Raw genomic sequence first — 11663 nt, 5'->3', positions numbered from 1 at the left:
TTTGGTTTTATGTTAATATTAAGGTATATTAACATAAAGGGCATCTGCGACATCTTCTTCTTCTTAAACTTCGTCTCACTGTAGGACCATAGATTAGCACTCTTTTGAGGCATCCTTGCCTCTCCACATAGACTCTTCGCATCCACAGGCTGGTGTCTGTCCTGTGGATAACTGTCCACTTGGATCGGACATACATCGGTATGTCCGTCCGGAACATCATGGAAGAAACAAGAGTCGACGATTCAACTGTGGTCCACATGTTGCGGGTGCCGAGAATAGGTGAAGGAATGCAGTGAACTGCACTTATTTATAGGAAGAGGAAGGATTGAAACGGATTGAGTTCGTTCACCAATCCAAACACGCGTTACAAAATTCAGTCAGCCCACGTCCAATCCGAAGAGAGCAGTCTGTGACGTCAAGTAGCCTATATAGATTCGCTAGCGCCTGTGCGCACTCAATCCATGCGAGCATTTCAACATGACGGAAACTCAGGAAACGATCAATTGGGGTGTACCAGCCGTTGAGACTACCCAAGTGAACCCGGACTTACTTTCAGAAGAGGTGAATTGGGATTATGTGGATTTTCTTACCTCGCAAGAATTTGTTCCAGAACCTTCGTCACCTTCTCCTTCATTACCACACGTGGAGAATTTTAGACAGAGACAGAAAGAAGAATTGGAGAAATTTATACAGCAGCAAAAGAAAGCAGAACAAGCTTTTCTCCTACTGCAGCATCAGCAAGAAGAAGAGGTAAGAAAAAACCAAGAAGAAGAAGAAGCAGCAAAGAAACAAGAGGGTGAAAGTCAAACCGTCACGGTACTGTTAGACATTTTAGTGGAGTTAAGAAGTCTGAAACAAATGTATCAGTCTTCTTTATCACGACCGAAGAGAATCCGACCTTCCCGAGCTAAACACTCCGGCCCTGTGACTAAGCCTACCGTACCACCCTTAGTGATTTCAACCAAATCATCATCATCAGAAGTAGGCCTCGGCCGTGGCAAAGGCTTAAGGCAGTTAAAGTTGATTGCTTAAACTCCTTACACCAAAAAGTCCCTTTTCAGGGCCACCCACGTCTCTCGAAAAGAGATAGACTTTCAGTTGCCAATAACTCAAAAAAAACCAAAACATTTTACCCTATAGTGCGTGTCTGTGTATGAGTGCGTGAGTATAGGTTCTTATTTTAAAATCAAAACCCAAAGACACTTACCTTTTAATACCTAATTTATTCTTTTATAAATATTTACAATCCAATTCACAATTCACAACAAATCACTTTAAAAAGTTCATAAGACTTCTTCTGTCTCTTTGTTTACTCTCTCTGTTTTTTCAATTTTTTCACTGTCACAGTCTTTTCCTCTTCTTCCTCTTCACTTTCTTCCCTTCTTCTTTTCTTCTCCTGTTTCTTTTTCTTCACCTGTCTACTTTCTTTCTCTTCTTCTTCATCTTCATCTCCATAATCCCTTTCTTCTTCTTCTGTCTCCTCTTGTTTCTTAGGGCAATCTGGAGACCAATGTCCTTTTTCTTGACAATGATAACAGGTATCTTGACTTTTGTCTCTTTTAACCCCTGTTTTGCTTTTTTGACGGTCTGGACACTCTGAAGACCAATGTCCTTTCTTCTGACAGATATAGCAAGTATCTTGACTTTTTCTCGATAGGAAGGAGAGTAGTAAGACGGCTGGTCTGAAGAAAATTTTCTAATGACCCCTCGCAAAGCTCTGATGAAATTTTCGATCTGGGTAGTCTCTTCCATCGTTCTACTCGGTTTGAGAGTGAAATGAATAGTGAAAGGACATGACACATACCCTTTATATAAGCTGGTCTGCCATGACTGTAAATTAGTCCATGGTGTTTAAACTTTAGTCATTTGACATTTTGCTATCAAGATGAAACGATCCAATTCATATGAGAAGAAAGAAAAAGAAAGTAAGAGGCAGAAACGTGATCTATCGCCTCGTACCAGAGCTGAAGTCTTGGCACAAATTCATGCCAGTGATTTTGAAGAGGACATGAGTGAACCAGAATCCAAACCCTATAAACAAAGTTCACCACCCTTAGTTAACCCTGAAAAATGCTATTCCATTCGAGAGACCGAAAAGTGCTCCTCTAGAAAATTTAGAACCACGGCTTACAAATACACGGTGAAGTTTAAAGATTTCAAGTCCGACGTACCGTTGGAGAAAGCAGAAGGGTTCATCACCGGGGTGTGGGATTCTTTACTCACCACACTCAAGCGACAATGTCAACCCAAAGAAGACGATCGCTTGAGACTTTCCATACAACACGACGGCTTGAAATCCCCTGTTTGGATCGAGTTTAGCAGCCCTGCAGAATAGTAGTAAATGGGGCCACCCTAGCGACAAGGGACTTTACCATGCAAAAACGGTCCATGCACTCTGGCGACAATGGGAATTTAACATGGGGCATTTTAACATGGATGGGACTGTAGAGCGTCAAGGGGAATTGAACATGGAAATTGAACATGGGAATGTCACCTGGGGATCAATGGGAATTAAACATTGGTAACGTCATAGGTTTATAGGGTCAAAACCTTTTATAGAGTGAAACGTATTTGTAGGGACAAAGGGTTGATAGGGACAAACATAGACATACAGAAACAAACAAATACACATTCAAACACACAGAAAAGAGGACAGAAATACTCTAAAGAAAGACTCACAGATAGAATAGAGACTCGATAAAGAAAAGTCTGTTGTATGGGTTCAAAACATTTATTCAAGTACATATATACATGGGCTCTCTGGCTGTGCTTTGGTCTAAGCACTATCCATTAAATACATAAACATTTGAACATAAAAGAAACATATTTACGAGTTGTTTAGTTATTGACTCTAGTAAACTAATGTTTGAAATTAACGTTCACTCTTTTCTAAAATCACTTCATATGCAACGAATTTACATTAAATGTTCGTTTATAAGAAAAAGCTAAAACAAAACAAGTAACAAACAATCAAATAAGAGAAAGTTCGTGTTTGTCTCTTTATCCGTCACACACGTTGTTTAAAATCTGGTCAGCTACCACTTGTGTCCCAGCATAGATGTTTCCCATCTCGTATTCCCTGTCAGTCGTAAATCTGCTGTTACGTCCATCGTGCTAGGTACACTTATCGGTAAGCAGATCAAGAGCAGTGGTGAAAGAGGTCAGTGATGTTTGTTCCTTCTCTTTTTTCTTCTGCGTAGAGTTATTCATCTTTCTCGTCGCTTGTCCTCGCAATGAAGTGTCGTTCTTGGAAGTCGTCCCTTTTTATACTGGGTGATATCAGCATGTCCATAAGGTAAAGTTTTGTGGTCTGGAAGTTTCACTGGTTGCATGTAGTTTGTCATGGCATTAGTACATAACAACTAAGATGTGGTATTACATTGGTGATGTGATCGTGAGGCATAGAATCATACCCGAGTTTCTCGTTGGACTTGAGTCTTACGATCTATACTTGCTGTTTGAAAGGATTAATTTTTGTCGATTGGTCTTGGTAGTGACAATGAACTATTGGTCTTGGACGTTGTCCCTTTTTATATGCTGACCAATATCGATGTGACCGTACGGCAACGTAAAGTGATTGGGAAGTCTCACTCGCTTCTGGTACACGATTTGATAGATTTTTTCCAGGGGTCGACTGACGATGTGGTGAGTGGGTAAACGTACAATCTTGTTCGGTTGGTGAGTGGTCACTTTAAAGTTTCCATCCTCTCCCGATTGCAAGGCTTCTTTCAATACCCCAAAGTTGACCACTCGACTGGTGCGATAATTCAGAGTCAGTCCTTTCACTTTGCACTCCGTGTGCACTTCTCCTTGTTTGTCCCGGTATTGGTAGCCGTAATTTTTAGGACCGCCACTCGCGAAACTTAGAATCTTGTCGTCGGGGTGTTCGTCTGTCCAGGCTCCTAAACGCTTTTCTTCGATGTTAGGGTGTTGCTGACCCGGTCGATCGATGTAGATGCAACTGTCCGTGTCAATGTACAGGACACGATCCCCTAACAGTTCTAAAGCTTCGTACAATTTTAAGCGAGCATGGGCTGTCACATAAGCCGCAATGATGACATTTCCAAATTCGTCGGCTTCTACAAAGTCCAGATCTTCTTCGTAATTGACCAAGATCAAATCCTCACGAACGACGTTCACGTGTTTCATATATTTGGTTTTGTCGTGAATCATCTGGAAGTAGCGGGAAGGTTCTGTCAAATATTCCGTCTTGGGTAAACACGGTCGTTGTGCCATTTTACCCCACAAGCAATTTAACATCACTTTGGCAAACGATCGCCTGCCTTCGTTTTTCTCGATGTGGTCTAAAGGAATACCTTCTTGTCCATAGTATTTCTCTTTGAATGTCTTTTCGTTTTCGGAAGTGTGACACCAGAAAGGATAGCCGCTGGCTTCTTGTTTCAGTTTCAAAAAGGCATCCACGTAGTCTGCGAAAATGCCTTTCTGACTGGGGTCACCCTTGTGGTATTGTTGTGTCTTGGGAAAGTGACAAATTTCGTACACTTCTAACAGTTGGTATCCCATGTCCAGAGCTTTGAACAATTCCACGCTAACCCACGTCCCCGTCAAGGCACGTTCTTCCTGGGTGTGCTGACAAGGCAGATCTTGGTTGCACGTTTCGGCACAAGTACGGCACAAAGGAAACATCAGTTTGCCTTGGCAATGGTGAGGTTGCACGGGATGGTACAAGTCCGTGGGAGGCAAGACTTTGCACTTGATCAGACCTTCGTATTGTCGAATGTTTTTCAGGTCGATGTGTTCCGTCAGCAATTGCGGGTGCCCTGCAGGAAAGTGACAATATTTGCACACGTAGGGATACAGCGAACACACGTCCAAGTATTTGATTTCTTCTCCTTTCTCTTCGTCGGCTTGTTACAGCAAACAGGTGGCATTGGTTCTACCTCCGTACAAACTATTCCTTGGGTTCAGGGGGTCCACCCACTGGTAACTTTCTACGAGACGTTTAAATTCGGGATCGGTTTTCAAACGGTGATCGTACTCGTGTTCCCATATTTCCACCACTTGGTATCCTTGCTGTTCTAACTTTAGGCGTCGCTGACAAGTGTCCTGGTACAAGTCTTCCATGGTTTGTTGTAAAAACTGATTTTTAGTGCTACGATCAGGGTAACAGACGGGACATCCGTGAAATAAGCAACCGTTAAACTCGTACACGATCTTGGGGTTTTCTAAGTCCCAGCCATCTACCGAATACGTTCCCATGGTCTTTTCACCCCCTCCGTTGCGGGCATGCTGAATCCATTTGTTTTCCTTGTCGCACAAGTAATGTAACCAACGTAGGGCTTTGCCCGAGTATTGACGTTTGACAAAGTTGGTCGTTTGAGGGCTGATGACAGCCACGGATTCAAAGGATCGACCCCTCCGTGTTCCATGAACAGTTCTCGAAATTTTCCACAGCAACGCCGTAAAATGTCCACGTCGGAACGACAATACTTTAGCATTTCTTCCTGAAAGTCGAAAGGGTCCGAGGCGTGAGCCTGGTACCAAGCGTAGAAAGCTTCTCGTTGTTCGGTACGCATGTTGTCGGGGTCGTAATAGTGAGCCTCAGGTAAATGGGGTAGAACGGCGTGTTGATTGGCTTCCGTATTGAAAAAGTGTGGAAAGTACCCTTTAGCCATTTCTGTCATTCCAAACGTTTTAGGCATTCGACTCAAAGGCATGGCCAAATAGCTCATCGAATCTTTAAACTGTACTTGTCCCACTTGCATGAAAATGATTTTGGCTCCGTTCAAAGTCACTTTAGGACGTTCGGTGCCATGTTCCGTATAGTATCTGAGAAGAAACTGTCCATCGTATCCGGAGAAATTGTGAGCCATCACCGTGGCATGACGATGACAATCTCCGTAACGTTCGATGTCCTCTTGGCTCCACGTCTTGTCGATGGGGTCTAAGACCCATCGAGCGAAATCGGCTAACGTGTTCGGTCCCCGAAAGATTTTTCACGTCCTCCAGGAATCTTGCTGCAGTGAGGGCAATGACTGAAGATAGGTTCTTGAATGTACTTCTCGCACGCTCGATGAGCCACGCAGAAATTAGGAATGTGAATGCCAGTCTCTTGCATGCATTCGAAATCGAAAAAGATGAAATTGCTTTTCTTCTTGTGACCATCCTCTTTCTCTGGTTGGGGTTGGTATTTTTGCATGTAGCATTGGTGTTCCAAGTCCACGATGTGATGACAAATGTGACATTTTTTTTCCTGAACATACGTGTGCCTTGGTACTATTGGTATGTATGCCTTGTCCACACGTAGGGCACAATCTCAGGAGTTGACAAGCACATTTCTGCTGTGAACCTTGCGTCTTCAGATGTTGTTGGTAACAGGCAGGGCTGACAAACGTGCGCAGACAAGCAGGACAATGCATTGGTTCTTGCCCTTCGCTCAGACAGGGTTGAGAGGCCAAACATCCTGGGCATTTCGATCCACAATGCTTGTGTTGCTCTCGATTATTATAACCACGGTCACATTTCTCACAGTAATATCTGTATCCCAGGAATCCGGGGATGGCGGTAATGGTATCGAAATGTTCATCGTGATAATAGACATGAATGTATTTTCCGTCCTTAAAGTCTTGGCCTCGAAATAACAGAGCTCCGCGCACTTCTTGAGGGTGCACTTTCAAGGTGTATCGTGGAGCTAGGGCATCTTGCAATTTTTGCATCTCAGGAATGCCACAGGGTGTGTCTTTGGACAGTCCGGCTTGTTGTAACAGGAGTTCTGCTTCATTTCGTTGTTTGGCTCGATCGGATCGTTGAATAGTTTTCGAGGTTCTTTTCCATTCTACCGTGTCGTTCTTGTTGGCATAGGTTCGTCCCACCACGATGGCACGGGCTAAACACATCTGGTCTTGAGGGTTGTTAATTCGGACGAGACTTGTTTTGGTGTTGCGAAGGTCGTCCACCAATAAGACCTTTTTGCGTCCAGTCCCTTGAGGAGGAGATACGTGGGCCATTTTCAGTGTGGCTTTACCGTCGGTGATGTCAAACTGATCATTAGATTGTTGTACGTGTTGAATCTTGTCCATGACTTTGGAAGGGGTTAGTTCTGCGGGTCTGCTAAACTCGATCCAAGCAGGGGATTTCAAGCTGTCGTGATCTATGGATAGTGTTAAGAAATTGTCTTCTTTGGGTTGACATTGTCGCTTTAGTGTGGTGAGCAAAGAATCCCACATCTCGGTGATAAACCCTTCTGCTTTCTCCAATGGTACGTCGGACTTGAAATCTTTAAACTTCACTGTGTAGGTGTAAGTCGTGGTTCTAAATTTTCTAGAAGGTCGCTTTTCCGTCTCTCGAATGTGATAGTACTTTTCAGGGTTAACTGGTGGACTTTGGTTTGGACTGGGCTCTCTATGTCTGGTCGTAGACGTGGAAGGTGTTGGTTCAGGTTTGCTCATGTCTTCTATTTGAGCGAACACTTCTTTTCGTGTGTGAGGCGATACGTCACTTCGCTGCCCCTTACGTTCTTCTTCTCTCTCACTGAAATCGTGTGATCGTTTCATCTCGATTGCTGATTCAGAAATGATTTAACCATGTTCATTCTCTCCATATATACCCTCTCTACCTCTTGTTGTCACAATGACTTGGTATATTTCACAAGGGCAAGTGAAAGCCAAGCATATAGGAGCCCAACGACAGCGGTGCGTCTTAAACACCTCATGCATCTTGACGACCCTTCGATTCAAACCCTACCACGAAAGAAAAAAGTTGCAAGAAAAAAACCCAGACAGTTGGTGTCTTCAAGAGAGCTAGAGACGCCGGCACTGTGTCGCTGGGACACGTACGTACTCAAGAAAACTACGCCACTCGACAATGTTGTCTCCTTCTCTCAGTCACTTCCTCTTTGTCGCTGAATACATTCTACCAACCCTGTTTTAACACACGTTTTCTTCATCTGATATTCTTAAAAAATATACTAAACGCATTTTTAAAAGAACTACCCTTTTTCGACAGCAGTGACGGCGTCTCCTCCTGCTGTTACCACTGTTGCTGCACAAAGATGATCTTTCCTTAAGATCAAAATATGAGACAGAGCAAGTAAGTTGTGAAGTTGAGCGGAGGTGTCTAAACAACAACTGTCAAGCCCCTATGTTCCATTTTTGTTTGTGATAATAACTTGTGATACTTCACATTTTCTATAGTGGAAATCTTTACAAACCGTACAAAAGTTATATGACTTTGGCTTCTGACAGTTGTACAGACTCTTCACTTTATAAGTGTCACGAGAAAATTGTGTATCCAAGTTTTACCATTTTCCAAAACACGCACACACTTGCAACGTGACCAGAATCTGTACTTCTTTATTTGTGGATATCCAACAGACCCGTCCCAGCATATATAGCTGGTTAAGAACTGTAGGAATATCACCTCATTTTTTTCAGAAATATCAAAGCTTTTATGTGTATTTTCCCTGTTCCACCCTTTATTAGTGCTTAGGTATATTCCCTAAAGACACAAACAATTTGGAACAAAATTAAATTTTGAATTAAGGTTTCTCTCTGTTTATACATTTTTTTTCAAGTTGTTGGTACATGGCATATGACATCCAAATACTTTCTCAAACTGAGAGGCATTTCTACACATGCCATTGCCTTTGTTAAATTCGGTTTTGTTGGTTAGTCATCGTTAATCTTTAATTCTATTTTTATGATGTATTTCTTTTTTGCTAGAAGATTTAATTTATTTATGTTGTTTTGTCTGTTGCTGCAATAGAAAATACATGTATCTATAGCAAAGTGTTTAAGTTTGTTCAGTTTTTTATTTCAAGCTCTACAAAAGGTACCAAGTTTGTCTTGCAAGGGGATTGAAACTTTAAGTTACGCGGACGTGAAGGAAAACATACCTTTGTTACTACAATTTGCTGTCTTTGTGTTCGTTCTAATCATGCTTGCCTAATTCGAAGCGAAATCGTTTATGATGAGTGATGAATTGTTTTTTCTTAGGTAGTGTGGCAAAATAATGCGTTGTTACCATTGCAGTGCAGACAGATTGGAGTGTAAATGTACAATCCCTTTCTTGCGTATTGTACCATTTCTTCTTGCCACATCAAAATATTAAACGGCCACAGTACTGGTTCGAGTTTTGAAACTGACAAACATTTTTAATCTTACTCAAACATTTTGTCAAGCACACTCACATCAACAGAGACAGATGTCTTACAGTACCAGGTGTCAGTTTTTTGTTATTTTTTTCCCCTTCAAGCTAGTGATTTTGGGGTGTGTCTGAAGTAAAGAAACTAAAAGTACAGTGAACCTCAAGGATGATAACCCAAGCTGTCTGTCCATTGATGTATGTATTTACATCAGAAGAAATTTGATCCTAAAACAAAAAGATATAAGGCAAGCATTGCGATGGGAACGATGCTGTACGCTGTGACCTTAGCGATGCCATAAAGCATCATGGGAACTTTGTTCTCACTGCCCCTATCATGGAAAGTGATGCTGTGCGTGTCAAACCTAAGGGACGCGAAAGCGATGCCGCTCGTCCTCTTGGACACTTTACTGGGTTTCATGGTCAGTGTGGATGTCCACCTTCACGTCTACCTCCCTACGGATGTCATCCAGCCCTGAGCAAACTCCTGTCCATGTCACCCAGCCCTCATCGAAACGAACCTGTGGAAGACGAATATTCGTTTCCTGTGCGTTTGTCGGAATGCTGCGACTTTGAAAATCGTTTTCAATCGTTCAAAGGAAAATGGCCTAAGTATCTGGGAGGACCGACCCCCGAAGAATTAGCCAGAGCCGGATTTTACTACTTGGGCGAAGGGGATGAAGTCATGTGGTTCAGTTGCGGTATGTCACTTCACCACTGGGAACCGCAAGATTCAGCCTACCTGGAACATGCTCGATGGTCCCCCAGTTGTCATTACTTACCCTTAGTAGGACAATATATTTAAATGGATACTTTACAAGAGAACATTCGTGCTTTGCCTGTGGAGTTGAGAGAACGCATTTACCGAGAACTGGTCAAAATACAAGTCAAACGTAAAGAACAATTGCATCCGTTACGTCACCGGTGTTTGAACCACTGGTACCTGAATGCTATACAAGGACTGATTCAGTTGAAAGTGTTTCATTGGACAGACATTGATCAACGATCCCCTAGTTTTAAAAAGGATTGGTTTGCTATTGATGATTCTATCTACTACATTGTAAACTTACTGCATCGAATTCCAGAGGAAGAGTTAACGAATTACCAATATCTTGTACACAATGTCAACTTAGTGAAAGAGGAAACTTCTGAACGAATTGTAATGTGTAAATTAGTGACTAAACGATTTAAATTCGACACTAAGTAAAACCATGTCTGTACAAACGGTACATTTCTTGTGTCAGAAAGAGGATTTAGCATGACCTATTCATGGATACTTTACAAGAGAATATTCGTGCTTTGCCTGTGGAGTTGAGAGAACGCATTTACCGAGAGCTGGTCAAAATACAAGTTAAACGTAAAGAACAATTGCATCCGTTACGTCACCGGTGTTTGAACCACTGGTACCTGAATGGTATAAGAGAACTGATTCGTCAGAAATTGTTTCAGTGGTCAGATCTTGTTCAATACTTTGAGTTAGTGAATGATCAAAATGTTCATCATTTTGGTTACTTCGAAATTCACCTTTAGTGCAACGCGTTGAGGAAGACGAGTTAAAGGATTACAAAGATCTATTACGTGGAATCTGCTTAGCGGAAGAGGTAACTTCTAAACGAAGTTTGAACTGTAAGTTACAGTTTGGAGCATTTAAATTTCCCACTGGAGAACGAAGATCTCTGGCTAGAAAGTACGTGTATTGCTTATGAAACAAAGAGACTATAAAAACAGGAATCCATGCCACGGCTTATGTCACATGTAATTGAACAGATTCCGTGGCAGGAACTCAATGACCATATTCAAACCGTGGATCATTACCATCAATTATTACAAGAACTGTATCCATTCAATTTGGGTGCGCGCATAGTGTGTGTCTTAGTGACTTGTTTTCTGGGATTTCGTTTACCAGCCGATTCCTTGTGGACTCTTTACGAACAGTACTTACCACCCAAATGTCCTTAAATGGTCATGAAAGACTCCTTTTGCTCAAAGCCTTGCGATTTCATCTGGATACTTCTCGATCTCTACGGGAAAAAAAGATTCGTCAACTTTTAGCTACCGAAGACGTGTATGACAATGTATGTGTAGCTTGTGACTTACACCCCCATTGGACAGATGTCCGTGCCTGGAAAAAAGGGGGTTTTGAGGCTTGGACCCAAGAAGTGGCCCAGTATGCACGAGAGTTGTTCAAGGAAAAAAGTCACTTTTCATCCAGTGTTAGTGACAGTGCCAGAAGGAGAACCCGTCACCCAGGATAGGACTGTCGTGGACATGCCTGAAAGACCCTTTCGGGAGAACACTTGTGTGACCTTACCCCCTATAGAACTGGTCAGAACATTACCCAAAACATGTTGTACAGACACTTGTTTCTATTCCACGTTGATGGTTTTCATGTGCCTTTTATCGTTGTACTTAAGCCTTTGGCTTTTATGTATTTTTGTCTTTCGTGTTCATGTTTAAAACATTCAATAAACGTGTCCTGAAAAAGTATATAAACTCTTGTCTTGTCTGTTTTTCGTGTCACAAGTGACATTCCTAACACTATGGCTACCTCTGCTGTCTCT

Source organism: Sinohyriopsis cumingii, chromosome 4 (genome assembly GCF_028554795.1).
Source record: "Sinohyriopsis cumingii isolate HCF-2022 chromosome 4, ASM2855479v2, whole genome shotgun sequence".
Taxonomy (NCBI): domain Eukaryota; kingdom Metazoa; phylum Mollusca; class Bivalvia; order Unionida; family Unionidae; genus Sinohyriopsis; species Sinohyriopsis cumingii.
This window is presented reverse-complemented; position numbering follows the sequence as displayed.